This window comes from Aquarana catesbeiana, linkage group LG05 (genome assembly GCF_042186555.1).
Source record: "Aquarana catesbeiana isolate 2022-GZ linkage group LG05, ASM4218655v1, whole genome shotgun sequence".
NCBI lineage: Eukaryota > Metazoa > Chordata > Amphibia > Anura > Ranidae > Aquarana > Aquarana catesbeiana.
In genome coordinates this window covers 279,705,660-279,726,193 of record NC_133328.1, presented here as the reverse complement: position 1 = coordinate 279,726,193, position 20,534 = coordinate 279,705,660, and positions in this window count along the sequence as shown.

The window sequence follows — 20,534 nt, the reverse complement described above, 5'->3', positions numbered from 1 at the left end:
TGAAAATTTACAGGGTGATTCCATAATTTTTTCCTCAGAATTGAGTGATTCCATAATTTTTTTCCTGTGCTTGTTCTATAAATCTAACTGTTACTGGCTACCACAATTATTTTTCTTGATTTCTTTTAGTGTTTCTTAAAGCCAGAAAGTTGCCATTTGAAATGCCTTTAGTTTTTGGCCATGTCTGTGATCTGCTTTTTTTCTACAACAATAAACAACTGAAGGAACATCCTCAGGAACTGGCGATTCCATAATTTTTGCCAGGGGTTGGTATATATATATATATATATATATATATATATATATATATATACACGATTATACTGCAGCTAGCAGAATCAACTGTCTGCCTGTAGTATTATTATTATTATTATAACACCTGCATTTGTCTTCAGGTAGCTATACTGTAGGTGCAACTGTGAAGGGTACACAGTACAGTAACTGGAAATATGTCAAGAGCCTACACAAGCACCTGGCTGCAGGAAGCTATACTGTAGGTGAGACGGTGCGGGTACACAGTACAGTAACTGGAAATACTTCAATGAGCCAACACAGTACAGTAGCTGAAAATACTTCAATGAGCCTACACAAGGACCTGGCTGCAGGTTGCTATACTGTAGGTGAGACTGTGCAGGGTACACAGTACAGTAGCTGGAAATACTTCAATGAGCCCATACAAGCACCTGGCTGCAGGTTGCTATACTGTAGGTGAGACTGTGCAGGGTACACAGTACAGTAGCTGGAAATACTTCAATGAGCCCATACAAGCACCTGGCTGCAGGTAGCTATACTGTAGGTAAGACGGTGCGGGTACACAGTACAGTAACTGGAAATACTTCAATGAGCCAACACAGTACAGTAGCTGAAAATACTTCAATGAGCCTACACAAGGACCTGGCTGCAGGTTGCTATACTGTAGGTGAGACTGTGCAGGGTACACAGTACAGTAGCTGGAAATACTTCAATGAGCCCATACAAGCACCTGGCTGCAGGTTGCTATACTGTAGGTGAGACTGTGCAGGGTACACAGTACAGTAGCTGGAAATACTTCAATGAGCCCATACAAGCACCTGGCTGCAGGTAGCTATACTGTAGGTAAGACTGTGCAAGGTACACAGTACAGTAGCTGGAAATACTGTAAAAACACCTGCCTGTCAGTATATTAGGAAGAGAAGAACAGGATCTAGCCAAACTGAATACAGTGTGTGTATATATATATATATATATATATATATATATATATATATATATATACACACACACACCTGGGATGCATATATATACACAATACACTGTAACTGCAGCTAACTGACTCGACCTGCCTGCTCTAATTTAAATCAAATGACACTGTCTGTCTCTCTCTATCTCTCTATCTGAACACTGGAACACACTACACAGGGCCACTGTGCAGGTGGCCTTATATAGTGTGGGGCATGCACTGAACCCCCTGAGCCATAATTGGCCAAAGCCTCCTTGGCTTTGGCCAATTATGGCTCTCTGTTCAGACGGCACTGTGATTGGCCAAGCATGCGGGTCATAGTGCATGCTTGGCCAATCATCAGCCAGCAATGCACTGCGATGCCGCAGTGAATTATGGGCCATGAATTATGGGCCGCGCCACTCGATTTTGATGCGAACGGCCCATATCATTCGTAATTCGGCGAACGACCGAACACACGATGTTCGAGTCGAACATGGGTTCGACTCGAACACGAAGCTCATCCCTAAGCGTGAGTATAGTGTAGTGTGTCAGTATAGTGTAAATATAGTATAGTGTGTCAGTAAACTGTGAGTATAGTGTAGTGTCAGTGTAGCGTGTTAGTGCAGCGCAGTGTTTAACTACTTTAGCCCCGGAGCATTATGCTGCATAAGGACCAGAGGACTTTTTCCAATTTCGCACTGAGTCGCTTTAACTGCTAATTGCGTGGTCATGCAATGCTGTACCCAAACGAAATTTGCGTCCTTTTCTTCCCACAAATAGAGCTTTCTTTTGATGACCTCTGCCATTTTTATTTTTTGCGCTATAAATGGAAAATACCGAAAATTTTGAAAAAAAATGATATTTTCTACTTTTTGTTATAAAAAAAATCCAATAAACTCAATTTTAGTCATACATTTAGGCCAAAATGTATTCGGCCACATGTCTTTGGTAAAAAAAATGTCAATAAGTGTATATTTATTGGTTTGCGCAAAAGTTATAGCGTCTACAAACTAGGGTACATTTTCTGGAATTTACACAGCTTTTAGTTTATGACTGCCTATGTAATTTCTTGAGGTGCTAAAATGGCAGGGCAGTACAAAACCCCCCCAAATGACCCCATTTTGGAAAGTAGACACCCCAAGGAAATTGCTGAGAGGCATGTTAAACCCATTGAATATTTATTTTTTTGTCCCAAGTGATTGAATAATGACAAAAAAAAAATTACAAAAAGTTGTCACTAAATGATATATTGCTAACACAGGCCATGGGCACAAACCCCCCCCAAATGACCCCATTTTGGAAAGTAGACACCCCAAGCTATTTGCTGAGAGGCATGTTGAGTCCATGGAATATTTTATATTTTGACACAAGTTGCGGGAAAGTGACACATTTTTTTTTTTGCACAAAGTTGTCACTAAATGATATATTGCTCACACAGGCCATGGGCATATTTGGAATTGCACCCCAAAATACATTTAGCTGCTTCTCCTGAGTATGGGGATACCACATGTGTGGGACTTTTTTGGAGCCTAGCTGCGTACGGGGCCCCGAAAACCAATCACCGCCTTCAGGATTTCTAAGGGTGTAAATTTTTTATTTCACTCTTCACTGCCTATCACAGTTTCGGAGGCCATGGAATGCCCAGGTGGCACAACCCCCCAAATGACCCCATTTTGGAAAGTAGACACCCCAAGCTATTTGCTGAGAGGTATGGTGAGTATTTTGCAGCTCTCATTTGTTTTTGAAAATGAAGAAAGACAAGAAAAAACATTTTTTTTTTCTTTTTTCAATTTTCAAAAGTTTGTGACAAAAAGTGAGGTCTGAAAAATACTCACTATACCTCTCAGCAAATAGCTTGGGGTGTCTACTTTCCAAAATGGGGTCATTTGGGGTGGGGTTGTGCCACCTGGGCATTCCATGGCCTCCGAAACTGTGATAGGCAGTGAAGAGTGAAATCAAAAATTTACGCCCTTAGAAAGCCTGAAGGCAGTGCTTGGTTTTCGGGTCCCGTACGCGGCTAGGCTCCCAAAAAGTCTCACACATGTGGTATCCCTGTACTCAGGAGAAGCAGCAGAATGTATTTCGGGGTGTAATTTCACATATTCCCATGGCATGTTTGAGCAATATATCATTTAGTGACAACTTTGTGCAAAAAAAAAAAAAAAATTGTCTCTTTCCCGCAACGTGTGTCACAATATAAAATATTCCATGGACTCGACATGACTCTCAGCAAATAGCTTGGGGTGTCTACTTTCCAAAATGGGGTCATTTGGGGGGGGGGGTTTGAACTGTCCTGGCATTTTATGCACAACATTTAGAAGCTTATGTCACACATCACCCACTCTTCTAACCACTTGAAGACAAAGCCCTTTCTGACACTTTTTGTTTACATGAAAACATTTTTTTTTTTGCAAGAAAATTACTTTGAACCCCCAAACATTATATATTTTTTAAAGCAAATACCCTACAGATTAAAATGGTGGGTGTTTAATTTTTTTTTTCACACAGTATTTGCGTAGCGATTTTTCAAACGCATTTTCTGGGGAGAAAACACACTTTTTTTTACATTTTAATGCACTAAAACACACTATATTGCCCAAATGTTTGATGAAATAAAAAAGATGATCTTAGGCCGAGTACATGGATACCAAACATGACATGCTTTACAATTGCGCACAAACGTGCAGTGGCAACAAAATGAATACATTTTTAAAAGCCTTTAAAAGTCTTTACAGGTTACCACTTCAGATTTATAGAGGAGGTCTACTGCTAAAATTACTGCCCTCGATCTGACCTTCGCGGTTACCTCACATGCATGGTGCAATTGCTGTTTACATTTGACGACAGATCGCTGCTTGCGTTCGCCTTAGTGCGAGAGCAGGGGGCGACAGGGGTGCTTTTTTTTTTTCTTTATTATTTTTTTGCTTTTTTATCTTATTTTTAAACTGTTCCTTTCATTTTTTTTTTTTTTATCATTTTTATTGTTATCTCAGGGAATGTAAATATCCCCTATGATAGCAATAGGTAGTGACAGGTACTCCTTTTTGAAAAAATTGGGGTCTATTAGACCCTAGATCTCTCCTCTGCCCTCAAAGCATCTGACCACACCAAGATCAGTGTGATAAAATGCTTTCCCAATTTCCCAATGGTGCTGTTTACATCCGGCGAAATCTAAGTCATGAAATGCTCGTAGCTTCCGGTTTCTTAGGCCATAGAGATGTTTGGAGCCACTCTGGTCTCTGATCAGCTCTATGGTCAGCTGGCTGAATCACCGGCTGCATTCTCAGGTTCCCTGTTGAGACAGGAGAGCCAGAAAAAAACACGGAAGACGGTGGCATTTCCTCCCATGGCTTGTAAAAGCAGTCTAGAGGCTAATTAGCTGCTAGGATTGCTTTTACATGAAAGCCGACCGCTGGCTGAAAAGAATGATACCAAGATGATACCTAAACCTGCAGGCATCATTCTGGTATAACCACTCGAATTCGTCAATGGCGTACCTGAAGACAAAACAATGGTTAACAATAAAACACAGTAAACGGTAAAGTATTAAAAAATTGCATACCTGAAAAGCAAACATGATAAAACACAATAACAATAAAACATTGCAGAATAGAATACAGTAAAAAAGAGCAGAACAATAGAGAGAGAATAGAGAGAGAGAACAATAAAACGACAACTATTTTTTTTTATTTTATATATATATATATTTTTTTTTTACACTTTTTTTGTAAACTAACTTTTATAACTGTAACCGGTTCCAGGTTCGGGTCTCTCAAAATGTGATGGCATCTTGGGAGACCCTGTGAAAGTGTGTCCTAGTCTGTGCAATGCTGTACCCTACGCTAATACTCAACTAGTGAATGGTAGCGTTCAAAACATTCACCAATGCAAAGACCAGGATTGTCAGGACAGGAGGGACAATAATAGCGGGTGTCACGCCTATATCCGCGCTTGCTGCAGACACGACATCTTTTTTGGGGGGTTCGTTGGGTAGGGGTACTCGGGAGGACATAAAGAAAATGCCTCTCATGCAGCCGACTGCATTTGGTTGGGGATGTGAATGGGGGAAGTACGGGCGCTGCAGAAGTGTTGGGTTCCCAATTAGGATTGGCGAATGCAGCAGGAAGGGCATTATGGGCACGACGGGCCTGTGTTTGTCTTCTTGGTGGCAGCTGGACACTACTTGTGCTTGCCACCTCACCAGCTTGAACTGCACTTATGGGACTCGCCACATCACCAAGTGTTACTGCAGTGCTGGTTTGACTACGACCGGGGTGTACTAGGCCACTGGTGCTTGCCAGTTCACCAAAACGCTACCAAAAAAACTGTTAGCGATCGCAGGGATCAGGCCTGACTCTGCAAACACTGCAGTTATGCATTTAGTGTTTTGTAGGTGACAGTGATCGATCGATACTGCACTTGGGTGGGCTGGGCTGGGCCGGGCGGAGGGGCAAAACGCAGGTGCTAGCAGGTATCTGGGCTGATCCCGCTAACACTGCGTTTTTGGGAACCCTAAACTGCTGGGGACACTAGTATAGATCTGATCGGATCAGATATTGATCCATTCAAATACTATACCACTAAGGGAGGCGTACGGTGCGTGAGTGGGTGTTAGCAGTACTGGCGCTAACCTGACGCTGCCTGGGGCTGGTGCTTGCCAGTTCACCAAAACGCTACCAAAAAAACTGTTAGCGATCGCAGGGATCAGGCCTGACTCTGCGAACGCTGCAGTTATGTGTTTAGTGTTTTGTAAGTGACAGTGATCGATCGATACTGCACTTGGGTGGGCTGGGCGGAGGGGCAAAATGCAGGTGCTAGCAGGTATCTGGGCTGATCCCACTAACACTGCATTTTTGGGAACCCTAAACTGCTGGGGACGCTAGTATAGATCTGATCGGATCAGATATTGATCCGATCAGATACTATACCACTAAGGGAGGTGTACGGTGCGTGCGTGGGTGTTAACGGTACTGGCGCTAACCTGACGCTGCCTGGGGCTGGTGCTTGCCAGTTCACCAAAATGCTACCAAAAAAAACTGTTAGCGATTGCAGGGATCAGGCCTGACTCTGCGAACGCTGCAGTTATGCGTTTAGTGTTTTTTAAGTGACAGTGATCGATACTGCACTTGAGTGGGCTGGGCCGGGCGGAGGGGCAAAACGCAGGTGCTAGCAGGTATCTGGGCTGATCCTGCTAACACTGCGTTTTTTGGGAACCCTAAACTGCTGGGGACGCTAGTATAGATCTGATCAGATCAGATATTGATCCGTTCAGATACTATACCACTAAGGGAGGCGTATGCTGCGTGCGTGGGTGTTAGCGGTACTGGCGCTAATCTGACGCTGCCTGGGGCAACGCATATCACCGCCGGGCGATCAGGGGGCTAAACCTTTATTCGGTAATAAACGGCGGGTGCCCTGACACTATAAAAAATAAACGAACTAACCAGCGTCACCCGTAACGGTTATACGGTGATCAGTGGTGAAAGGTTTAACTAGGGGGCAATCAAGGGGTTAAAACATTTATTAGGTAGTATATGGGGGTCCCTGTCGCTATAAAACGCTGACGGCGAACCTAAATATTTACGTCCCTAACTAGCGTCACCAGCGACACTAATACAGCGATCAGAAAAATGATCGCTTAGCGACACTGGTGACGGGGGGTGATCAAGGGGTTAAAACTTTATTAGGGGGGGTTAGGGGGGTATCCTAGACCTAAAGGGGGCTAACAGTAACTGCCCTAACACAGTAACTGTCACAAACTGACACCATGCAGTAATCAGAAAAAAAAAAAACTGCTTGGTGTCAGTGTGACGGGGGGAGGGGTGATTAGGGGGTGATCGGGGGGGGGGTCGGGGGGTAAAGGGGGGTGTTTTGTGTGCCTGGCATGTTCTACTGTATGTGTGTGTGTTTGTGCACTCACATTGAAGTCTTCTCTCCTTGGCGCCGGAACAGAAAATACCGAGCCGAGGAGAAATCACATAATTTCCTTTGCTGCTGTTTAGCATACAGCAGCAAAGGAATGATTTGATTGGCCGGCGGCGATTGCGAGGGGGGGCCATGAACGGATGGTCTCCCCCTCATCTCTGATCGCCGCTGGTCAGAAGCGGACCGCCTCGGGCACTGGGGGGGGTCTGATCGGTCCCCCCGCCTGCGGGAGGCAGATCACGTATATGTGCATGGTTCTGCCTGCCCGTGCCATTCTGCCGACGTAAATCGGCGTGAGGCGGTCCTTAAGTGGTTAATACAGCATTGCATAACATTTAGTGCTGTATACCCTTTTTTTGGTTGCTGTGTGAGTTTTCCTTTTGCTTGTTTTGTTTTTTTGTTATTTTTTGTCCTCTGCCTGCCCCCTTTTTTAAAATTGTCAGCCTCAATTTTTCTGACTGCGATGCTAGTGTTCCCCCTTATTTATTTTATTTATAGTTTTTACATTTCTGTCAGCGTCGGTCCTCAATTTAAAGTGCACCAAACACCACCTTTCATTCAACAAAGTGCATCCAATCACACATTTCCCAGTTTCTATTAAATGTATCTATTAAATTCAAGTCTGGGAGGCCAACAAGGAGAGGCAGACTTTCCCATGCCACTACAAGGGGGCCAGCTGCATCTATCCATAGGCAAAGGTGGACATGGTCCATCCTCAGGCAGGGCATATTTGCCTCTGTTTAGTGATGTTGCCCGTGCTATCCATCCACAGCATGCAGAGGAGATGGTGGACTGGCTTACTAAATCATCCTCATCCTCCTCATCCTCTATGACCCAAGCTCACACTAGTGTGCAGTCCACCGCAGCTGCAAGAGTGGCTTATTCTGCCACCTTGTCCACAGCTATCTACCAGTACAGCGCTTCGTGTAATAGATACAGTGGGCGCACACATGCCTGCGGGGCAGCGCCAGAGCTGATGCTCGTGGCAGGAGGTTGCGATGTCCACCGGCCACCTGCAATCGCTCCACAGAGCCATAACGGGGATCTTACAGTGTAAACAAGGCAGATCCCCGTCAGGGAAGTAGAGAGAGATCAGCTGTTTCTAATGATCAGGAACAGCGATCTCTCTCTGCTCCCTGTTAGTCCACTCCCCTACAGTTAGAAACACCTCCCAGGGAACACATTTAACCCTTTGATCACCCCTAGTGTTAACACCTTCCCTGCCAGTGTCATTTATACAGTAATCAGTGCATTTTTATAGCACTGATCACTGTATAAATGTCACTGGTCCCAAAAAGTGTTAAAATTGTCCGATCTGTCTGTCGCAATGTCAAAGTCCCACTAAAAATGCTGATCACCAACATTACTAGTAAAAAATAAATAATAATAAAAATGTCATAAATCTATCCCCTATTTTGTGGAAGCTATAACTTTTGAGCAAACCAATCATTATTCGCTTATTGAGATTTTTTTACCAAAAATATGTAGAAGAATACATATTGGGGCACACTGATGAATACATTTGATTCTTTACATTTTTTGGGGCTATTTATTATAGCAAAAAGTAAAAAAAAAATTGTTTTTCAAATTTAATCAGACTTTTTTGTTTATAGCGCAAAAAATAAAAACTGCAGAGGTGATCTAATACCACCAAAAGAAAGCTCTATTTGTGGGAAATAAAGGACGTACATTTTGTTTGGGTACAACATCGCACGACCGCTCAATTGTCAGCTAAAGTGACGTAGTGCCGAATCGCAAAAAATGCTCTAGTCAGGAAGGGGGTAAATCCTTCCGGAGCTGAAGTGGTTAACAACAGTTACTGGAGTATCTGTCCAAGTGGAGGCTAGAAGTCTTCACCATGCGTGCACTGAGGCTCTGATGGTAGGGGAGTAATATATGGGATTGGGGGATCTAGGGCATAGACTGCAAAGACAGGGCTGTAGATCATTAAATGGTATGGCGTTGCGTTCTATTTCTTCCCACAAGGTAGATGGGGTAGGTTTGAACCAATTCTTTAACTGCGCTAATAGTGTGGCATGACAAAAATCTACTACATTTGTTAGATTGGAGCCTCCTATCTATCTGTGCTTCCACTGCTGCTTTACCTTCTCGATGACCCAGAATTTAAATCCACTAGGGTCTTTGTCATGGACATCTCTAAAATTATTGGACAGAGAATGCATTTTTAACCCTTTCTTTATGTTATTCACATGCTCTCTGATCCTGTTCTGCAATTGTTGGGATATCTGACCGACATATTGTTTCCCACAGGGACGCAATCAAATATACTATGCCTTCTGTGTTGCATGTGGTAAAATCCTGCAACCTATATACTGTTTCTTACCTGTGAATTCTTTCCTCTTCCTCTCATTTGTCTGGGATGTCCTACAACCTTTTACACCCCCCACATGTGTAAAATCCTGTGAGGAAGGGAGTCAGAGTACTCTACTTTCCCTTACTTGAGGGTCAAGGATTCCTGGTACCAGAATATTCCTTAAAACGGAGCTGGAAGTTCACCCCTCTCCTTCCCCCACAGCTGGCCTGTTCACAAAGTGCATCACGCTTCACACATGCGCAGTAGGAAATCAGTTTGGGTGAGTACACTGCTGGATTCCTGGACAGGTAAGTGTCCTAATATTAAAAATCAGCAGCTACAGTATTTGTAGCTGCTGACTTTAAATGTTTTGGGGGGAGCCTGGAGCTCCTCTTTAATGTTAAAGCTTTCTTTCTAAGTAAATACAGGTCATGACAGAAGGACTGGACCAAACCTCTTTTCTTTCAATAGGATATCCCGGTATTTTCTCATAATTTTCTCAAAGTCTTTATATTGAACATTATAATCCATTATTATTCAAAATTAATTTCCATTAGTAGTCGCGCTACATTCCTTATCCTGCACTAATGTTTGCCTCTCCATCTCCTTTACTGTATTCATCTCTTGTTCAATCAACTCTCTGTTGTACCCTTTCTGTATAAACCTATCCATCAAAGTCCTAGCCTGCTGCTCATAATCTTCCACAAATGTGCAATTCCTATGCAGTCTAATAAACTGCCCCTCTTATGAGTATTAAAAAGCCAATTTATATGGTGGCAGCTATATATGGCTATATATCCTTTTCTGTATGTGGGTTTAAAGTAGTTCTTGTTAATGAACCTACCTTCCCCACAGATATTTCTAAGTCCAGGAATTTTAGTGTCTATATGCCAAGAGAGAACAACTTGCCGGTCATTATTATCTAACTTCCGCATAAAGGATCTCAAAGAGCTCTCATCACCTTCTCATATAAAATACTAACCATCCATAAACCTTCTATAGCATTTGAGCTTCCTTGGCTTCTCCCTGAAAAAAGTTTCTGCCTCCCAGTGAGCCATTAAAATGTTGGCCACACTGGGAGCAAAACATGCACCCATTGCTACACCAGCTACTTGTAAATAATATATATTATCATACCAGAAGTAATTACATTTTACCCGAAATCCAAACAATCTGAAAAAAAACTACTTATGTCTTCTGGATAACTCAGACGCTCCCAACACCCACTGCACAGATGTTTTTGTTTAATTATCATGTACAGCAAATTCAGGTCCGCATTCACTAGAAAGCACAACTTGGAAGGTTGTATGTCATCCAAGATCTGTATGAGGTGTTTTGTATCTCTAAGATATGCATCTGTGAAAACTACTAGAGGTTGCAAATATCAATCTATATATTCCACTATGCGTGAGGTGACTGATTCAATATCAGGAGGCCTCTCCAAATCTTTATGAATTTTCGGTAGGAAATATATAGCAGATGTTTTACATGTTGACAGATTCAGATATTCTGCCTCCTTCTTACTTAATATCTGTTTTTAACCCCTTTCTTCACTATTTTTTTTGCCAACTTTTCCTCAAAGCTAACAGCTGAGTTATTGGTCAAGAGATGATACCTAACTCTATCCCTTAATATTCTCTCCATCTCCTCTTTATAATAGGTCTTACTCATTACTACAATCCCGTCCCCTTTATCCGTGGGGTGGACCACTATGTTCCTATTTTTTTCTAACGCTTCAATACCTCTTCTAATACCGTATAATCGGGGTCTTGCAGACCTTCTAGATCATTTAACACCATATTCCAGAACACCTCTGTATATTTATTCAGTAATAATAAATACTACTATTTGTTCTTGGTTTTACAGATTAAAAAATGACTTATTCCTCAGATATGTAGTGTGTCCAATGTTATAGACTTGTGGGTGTTTAACTGGCTTAGATAAAAAATACTTTTTAACATTAAGGGTCCTGACGAACTTCTGGACAATGACATACAGTATGTAGTAAACTTATCCAAATTCTTGACTGGAGCATATCTGAGTCCCTTATCAAGTACTCTCAACTCCGTCCTCACTCCCCAAATCTACAAACTTAAATTGTAAATACCACCCCCTATTGGTAGCATCTTTTTTTCAATTCTTCTTCCCGCACTTCTTCCACTCTACCTCTTCTTCCCCCAGATCTGTTTTCAGGGTATCCCTGCTCTTGCTTCCCCCACTGAGGGGTCATCTGAATCCTAAAAAGTCATTACCACAGGGCATATGACCTCCATTTTCCAGTGGCGCAAATCTACCGGACATCATATTTTTACCCCTATATTCATTCTGTTGTCCCCGACTCCAATATGGGCACCACTGAATTCACCTTCTCTCCTGGGACACTGTTGTACCCATGGTCTCCTACCATTGTTCATAATTCCTTGTCCATCTCTCTGTCTATTTCCTACTAGTACATTCCTTCTACCCTGTTTCATCCGGTTCCCATCTTGTCTAAAATTCCCCTTAAAACTATAATACTGTTTCCCACTGACATCACATCTAATAGAGCTCCTCCACCACTCCTTGGTTTTTCTCTAACCTATTGTGGGTGTTCCTCTCTCTCCCTCATGTGTGAACACCCCTGACCGCTGCCTTTCTAGCTAAAGGGGGAGTGATTAACCACTTCCCTACCCGCCCATAGTCATATGACGTCCACAGATGGGATCTCCCATCCTGGGTGGACGTCATATGACGTCCTGGGATTCCCGGCCGTCTAGGGGGCGCGCACGCGCCGCCGGGAGCGCGCGCGCGCGCCCGCCGCGTTCCTCGGGACCCGGTGCGTGTGCCCGGCGGCCGCGATGTCCGCCGGGCACCCGCGATTGCCCGTTAACCGGGCCGGCATGTGGATCTGTGTGTGTAAACACACAGATCCACAGCCTGTCAGCTCTGAGGAGAGCGATCTGTGTTCCCAGAACGGAGGAACACTGATCGGTCTCCTCCCCTTGAGCGTCCCCTCCCCTTTCAGTTAGAATCATTCCCTAGGAAACATATTAACCCCTCCCCGCCCCCTAGTGATTAACCCCTTCACTGCCTGTCACATTTACACAGTAAATCAATGCAATTTTATAGCATTGATCGCTGTATAAATGTGATTGGTCCCAAAAATGTGTCAAAAGTGTCCGATGTGTCCGCCATAATGTCGCAGTCACCAAAAAAAATCGCGATCGCCGCTAACAAAAATAAAAAAAATTTTTTTTTTTAAAAATGCCATAAATCTATCCTGTATTTTGTAGACGCTATAACTTTTGCGCAAACCAATCAATATACGGTTATTGCGATTTTTTTTACCAAAAATATGTAGAAGAATACGTATCGGCCTAAACTGAGGAAAAAATGTGTTTTTAAAAAAAAAAATTGGGATATTTATTATAGCAAAAAAGTAAAAAATATTGTGTTTTTTTCAAAATTGTCGCTCTTCTTTTGTTTATAGCGCAAAAAATAAAAACCGCAGAGGCGATCAAATACCACCAAAAAAAAGCTCTATTTGTGGTAAAAAAAAGGACGTCAATTTCTTTTGGGTACAACGTCGCACGACCGCGCAATTGACGTTTAAAGTGCGACAGCGCTGAAAACTAAAAATTGGCCTGGGAAGGAAGGGGGTGAAATTGCCCGGTATTGAACCGGTTAAGGGATGGTAAAAACATTGCTTAACAACATCGTTTTACTGCTCCAAACCACTAGTGTAAACCAGCCCTTAGGGACAGGTTTTTCTTTTTTACACTAATGCACTTCTATATTTTGAATAAATATATGTTTAAAGCACTTTCCATCTGCCATAATGGTTAGATGACTAGGATGTATTAATGTAAGTTGTTCACATCAAACAGCATTATTAATCAAAATAAGCAAGAAAATCATTTGTATTGAAAGACTGATATACAAGTGGTTAATTTTATAACAATGTACATTTTTTTTATTCTGTACTTCATACTGCGCTGGCTAAAAATTATTCTGTACAATATCAGTGAAGCGGTTTTGTTCTATGAAATTCATTTTTAACTTGTCATCCTAAGATAAATATAGGACCAACAAAATAATTGTGGACATTCATAAAAGATATTTGAGGATCTGAAAATCCATGGATGTATTTAAGTTGGCCAATCCTTTATTCACCTGCATCTCACATGACGGATAAACCAAAATCTTTATAGATCAATCAGTCTTCACTTCAGTAGAAATATTTCTTTGTTATGAAGCCATACATACTAAACTCTAATCTGATGAGAGCATCTAAACCGAAAACATCATATATTAGTATAATACTGTTAGCAGCAGGATAAAAACAAATGAAAGTCTGGATATTTAGGGCACATACGCATCAGTTATGTTAACTTAATAAAATAAAGAAGTCAATGTGATTAGAACTATTTGTTTATGCTATTTTTATCAGGTAAATGGTCTTTAGCTGCAGTTGTATACAATACGCTGCAGTTAATGCATAAGGGGTGGGGTGTCAGCTTTTAATTGCAAGTGTCTTGCCGAGTGGTGTTGTTTTAATATCCTGTATAGATTTTTATGTAATACACTTACTTGTAGGCAGCCTGAAGCAAGAATCAATTCTGTGAAGGATTCTTCTTTTGTTAAAAGCCAATCTTGTTTTAATGATGCATGAAGAAATATTTGAGCATTGACATTTTTCTGTCAGGTTTCTTTTGAAAAATCAATTAAGATAATACAGCTTTGACCTAGTTATCTAGTTAATGCTTATTAGGAATGTAATATGATTTACTGTCAGCATAATAATTTTTGTATCTTATCCCATTAGCTTGTGCATATTTCAATATGTATTACACAATGGTTACTTTTTAAAATGTAATGTACCAGAATACATTAATTAAATTGACTCGGGTCATTAGACACTAAATATCTAGCTGGTTCTGTGTCTCAAATTTGTATTTAATGCATATCTAGATTTTCCTAATCTAATGTTTAAAATATAAAGAATGTTGCCATGATGCTAAACTCTTTGTATGAAGAAATCCATATTTTCTTATCATTAAAATATTTTTTGCTTCAGTTACATTTATCTATTAGGAAAACATAATCAATTTTCCAATATAAAAATAAATGTATATTAGTTTGAGGTAAACTTGTAGTCAGTATTTTATGGCCTTATTCAACAAATAGTTCTTATTTTTAAGTGCTAATTTATACTAGAAGTGACTTATAGTAACTAATCAGAATCCATCCTCCACTGTCTTGACTTTTGCAGATTGAATGCTTACTGGTTGCTTATATTGCACGTATGCGTTTCTTGACCCTGCTGAATAATTTCACCCAGTGGTTTCCCAACTCCCAGTGATTTATTTCCTTAGTTTACATATCATCTTCATTTAGGTCTTTATATTCTCTCTGCAGCTGATCTTGTGATTTTCTATACCGTGGCCCCAGCTCAACTTGACATTGATCTGTTTCTATGATCTATGCTCTTTCTAACCTCACATATTCTCACTTATCTTTTACCTCCTATCCATTTCAATATACTGGTGGGTAGATTTGAAGATATTTTGCACTGATGTTTGAAGGTGCTGCTATTTACATTTGACTCATCCTTCTATATACTGCAAACATTTTAATTATTGTAATTATTGTATGCCATCTCAATACCATAAATGTCTTAAAAAAAAGCAACATATAGATAGCATGTTGCTTTCTCTGTTCTATTATTGTTTAATAAAAATTAATAAAATCACACATAGTAAATGTAAATCTTACAAAAGAGAAAATAATTTACACAATCAGATCATATAATCAGTTGGGTATTTAAGCAAACTATTAGATTTATACAATAATATACAAAAAAAATCAACAAGCCTGGGAATATTAGGTAGAATAAAGAAAGAAAAATTATGATTCTAAATGAGCAAAGTATAAAAGAAACAAACAGTCTCAAAAGTTATAAGAAAAACATTGATGAAACAGTCTCAAAAGGTATGAGAGAAACATTTAAACTGGGTAAGGTAGGGGGGCAAGAAACTGTGGGGTGTTTTTCGTGTGATGACATTTTAAATGTATGATGTTTTAATGGAGATATATTTTTTATTTGGCCACCAAAAAAATCAAAAATGTTTTCAGTTCCGGATCTTCCAGGAAGTATTTCATTTTATCATTTAAGTGAGATTTTCATTGGTCATTATTTAGTTCACTTTTGAAAAGCCCTATTCAATATTAATTTTTCATAATTTCCATGATTAAGCTATTGTAAATTGACTACTATGAAGATGAAAAAATTATGTTCTAGAAATTTTGAGGATAGACTGGGGGGGAAGAAAACTACAGAAGCTGATTCAGGTAAAAATGTGTTAGTAAGAGAATATGAGTTTGTAAAATTTTAATCTAAAATTGTTTTTTTTTTCTGACAAGTCCACCAAATGTGTAGGACTATTATAAAAGTTTATTAGATCCTCTCAAGCAGGGGTAGGCTAGAGGTGCTAGAGGTGGAGATCTACCGGAAAAACATGAAAGAGATTAAAGATCAGGTGCAACACCCCTTTTTTTATAATTGACTAGAAAGGTCTAACTAATTAGTAAGGAAAACTTAGAAAAATAAACAAATGTCACTGTAAAAATATAAAATTAACCTACCATGAAAGGGGACAGTATCAGTCAGTAGAGCAGTAGATAATATCAGTAGGGCAGTAGATGGTGTATGGAAAGTTAAAGAAAAAGAAATTGCGCTAGGTGCATAAAAAATGTGATAAAAATGAAAAAATTGAAAAAATTCCTGCTGCTGTGCACTGTAACCCCGATATAAGGGCACAAAAAACAAAATATCATACAAAAAGTGCAGCGCTGGACATGTGAAGTGAATAGTGAATTTTGCTAAACCAGTTAATAAAGTAGTGAAGATCAATCAAAATCAATATATAAAATAGTGACCCATATGTATAGATTAAAAATATTTTTAAACGTGAACATATAAAAACAATGAAAAAAAGTTCCTGTAAATGAAAACTTTTGAAGGTACATAAAAGTCCAAAGCAATATAGTTTATGCGATATAGGTTTCAGGGGTACATCTTCAATAATCAATGTTGCCCACCACTGAATAGATGAAAAAAAGGCTTACCAGAAAGCCTGTGACCGCCCTTATTCAGGGGGGTCAAAACAGGCTTAGCAGATATGGGGGGACCGCCTCGGGGATACTCCAGGGGACACCAATGGACCGGTGCAGCAGGACTCCTTGCCAGATAACGAACCAGCCGACAACCACTGTGGATGTTCTCCCGAATCCTGTCCTCTCATGGGGCAAACTCTTTGTTGCAGCCTTGTACCCTAATGTAGTGTTAAATTACCCACTCCAGGTCCCAAAGTGCACTGCAGGTCACATCTATAAAAAGAGCAAGAGGGTAAGTAATCCACTTTCTCACCACCCGCGAAAATGTCTATCTTTTTTTCATCTATTCGGTGGTGGGCAACATTGATTATTGAAGATGTACCCCTGAAACCTATATCGCATCAACTATATTGCTTTGGACTTTTATGTACCTTCAAAAGTTTTCATTTACAGGAACTTTTTTTTCATTGTTTTTATATGTTCACTTTTAAAAATATTTTTAATCTATACATATGGGTCACTATTTTATATATTGATTTTGATTGATCTTCACTACTTTATTAACTGGTTTAGCAAAATTCACTATTCACGTCACATGTCCAGCGCTGCACTTTTTGTATGATAGTAGATGGTGTATGAAGAGTGTCAGTAGGGCAGTGGACAGTGTTAGCAGGGCAGTGGATGGTATGTGGATTGTGTCAAAAGGGCAGTGTCAGTAGGGCACAGGTAGGTGTCAGCAGAGTAGTGGATGGTGTTAGTAGGGCAGTGGATGGTGTCATAGAACAGTGGACAGTGTCAGTAGGGCAGTGAACAGTGTCAGTAGAGCAGGGGATGGTGTAAGTAGGGCAGCAGTTGGTGTCAGTAGGGCAGTGGACATAGTCGTTTTTTTATTTTGTTATTTTATTTGTATTATTATTTTTTATAATTGTAACAGCCCTGTAACACCCCTAATGTCTCACTTTTGAGACAGAGAAAGGAGATTAAGGACTTAGTCCTAAATCTACATATCTGCAGCCTCAGCTATTAATTGACAAATGGAAGCATAGTAAACACAGTTCACTATGCTTCAGTTAAGAATGAACACAGTGAGTGACCGGTACTGATCACTCACTGTGTTTATTTAGAAAGGGAAGGAGTCAGTAAATGACAGCAGATGAAAGCAAGCGGGAGGGAGAGGAAGAGAAGCCAGGTTTCAATTGATGTAGGGGTGAACTACAGTAAATGCTGCCCTGCTGCCCCTCTTGTCCAGGTTATCCTTCCTTCTGCTTGACAGCAGCTCAGCATGCTAAGTTGTTCCTTTCCTGTGCCACTCTACATTTATTATGGATTAATTAGTCCTTTTTCCTCTCCTCTTTACTTCTATGGCTATGCCACTCTCGCAATCCTATACAAAATGTTCGAGCACTACGTGGTTTCAACACTTGTTGCATACAATTGCTAATACAGTATGTGGAAACCACACTGCATCATGAAGGTCTGTCCTGTTTTACTTGCTGGATTTATTGAAGAAACACTTGCGGTTTTAGTCTGCCATTAAGCAGTGCTAGACTTCTGGTTTTCCTTAGACCTTAAGAGAGGAATGAGCTACCAACGGCCGTACCTGCTCTTCCTTTACTAATTGCAATATATATCCCAAACTGGGAGCTCAGTTAAACTGGCCAAACTATGGATCAAAATTCAATCCCTGCTGAACAGGCTAAATTTCAACCAATGTATGGTCAATGTGGTAAAATAAAAGTCGATCTACCAATAAACTTCTGTTCAACTTCCCTGTTGGAAAATGTCCACTTAATCATCATTGCAGTCTATAGACTGCAGCACTAATCTGTGTATTCTGATGGTGGGAAAGTCTCCCCACTATCAGTATACAAAGACACAGTGGGGAATATTCACCTATCCACCTTGAATGTGTGGATGGGGGAATCAGGTCAGTTTTTTTTTTTGCTCAACCTGTTGGTTGAACAAAAAAAAAAAAAAAAAACAGACTCATCTTGATTGATTGCTAAAGTAAAACAAAAATGGCAACTACTCAATCTTATTTCTTTTACCAACAGTAACAATATCTGTGTTGCAGTGCTTATTATGTATACTCTGCTGTACATTCTGTATTCTACAATGTTGTATTTTGTATGGTAAGCTGTATATTCCCTGTTCTATTAGAGGAAAAACACATTTTCAAGCTATTACAAAAGTTCAACATGTATGTTCAAAAGATCCACACAGGGTCTCATCTTTAACTTGTATGCATCCTCAGTATTTATGACTTAATCCCAAAAGCATCTGCATATTATAAAATGGGAGAAATAAATAAGTACGGCAAAGCTGCAATAAGATTGACTCCCTTAAAATGTTTGGCATTTTCAAGAGATACACTTACTGAAATACAAATATATATTTTGACAATTTGTGAAGGTCAATATTATAGTCCAGAAAGAATAGTGTATAGACACATTAGTTAGTGTCTCTTTACTATACATTTCTATATATAGAAATGTCCACACATATTGCAATGGTGGATTTCACTGACTATTTTGATTATTTATTAAATACAACGTTTGTAGAAAGAAGAAAAAAAGGAACCAAGTTATGCTGCCAAGCTTTAAATTAGTCACAGCCACATTCCTCTTTTTTTTTTTACATCCAAGAGTTATTTTCCCTGACTAATGCCCCATACACATGATCGGACATTAATCAGACATTCCGACAACAAAATCCATGGATTTTTTCAGACGGATGTTGGCTCAAACTTGTTTTGCATACACACGGTCACACAAAGTTGTCAGAATTTTCAATCGCCAAGAACGCGGTCACGTACACCATGTACGACGAGACTATAAAAGGGCAGGTCAGAACCAAGCGTGGCACCCTTTGGGCTCCTTTTGCTAATCTCGTGTTAGTAAAAGTTTGCTGAGAGACGATTTGCACGTTTTCAGACTCGTGGTTTTCAGATCGTTTTCTACTGTTCAGTTTGTGCTTGTGGGTTTGTATCTGTTATTCAGTGCGTGCAGCGAGTACAATTGACTTGTCATTGTGTTCTTGTTCGTTTGTTACTGATTTTCAGGTCGCTCTTCAAAAGCCTTGCTGTTCTTCAGTGCGTTCTGTTACTTCATTCTGAGCAGCCGACCGTTTTCTAGCCATGTTGCGTATACGTACTCCTCGTTGAGTTTGTGCTGTGCGGGGGCTTGGTGTTGGGGTCCTTACCTTGACACAAGTCCAGGCCATGAACAGGGCGAGGAGGAGTTCATGGACCAAGAATTGGTTGCTCCAGCGTGACCAGTTCTGTCACATGCCTTTGCTCCGTGAGATCCGTGAGAATAATCCTGACGATTTCAGGAACTTTCTCAGGATGACGGACCCCGTATTTCACCGTTTGTTGGCTTTGCTGACCCCCTATATCAGCAGGCAGGATACCTGAATGAGGCAAGCCATCACTCCAGAGCAGAGGCTCATCGCCACCCTGCAGTACTTGGCGACGGGGAGAAGCCTGCAGGACCTCAAGTTCTCGACGGGCATCTCCCCCCAGGCTCTGGAGATCATTAGCCCAGAGACCTGTTCTGCCATCATTCAGGTCCTGCAGAAGGAGTATATTAAGGTAAGATTTTTATCCTTTAACATCACATTTTATTATATAGAATGTTTGTTAATATATTGTATTTCTTTCCTCATTCCCTAATTACCATGATTGTAATATGCTGTGAATGTCCCCTTTGTCCTCATGCATGCTGGATTTTTATGTAATTTTTTTTTTGGTTCTTCATACATATTTGCCTCCACTTACCTCCCCAGCATGCTCTCCTGGACCTATATTCACCTTGTGTAGTCACTTAATGTATTTTGTCATCTCCATAGTAGTGCTTTACCCTAAACACCCCCTAAAATGTGTAAAATAGTGATGTGTAGTGCAAGCATGTAGTGCAAGGGCCTGCCTGAATACTTTCAAATGGTACTGTTTCAAGTTTTTGTATCCTATTATTATCTTGATAGGTAATAGCAGAATGT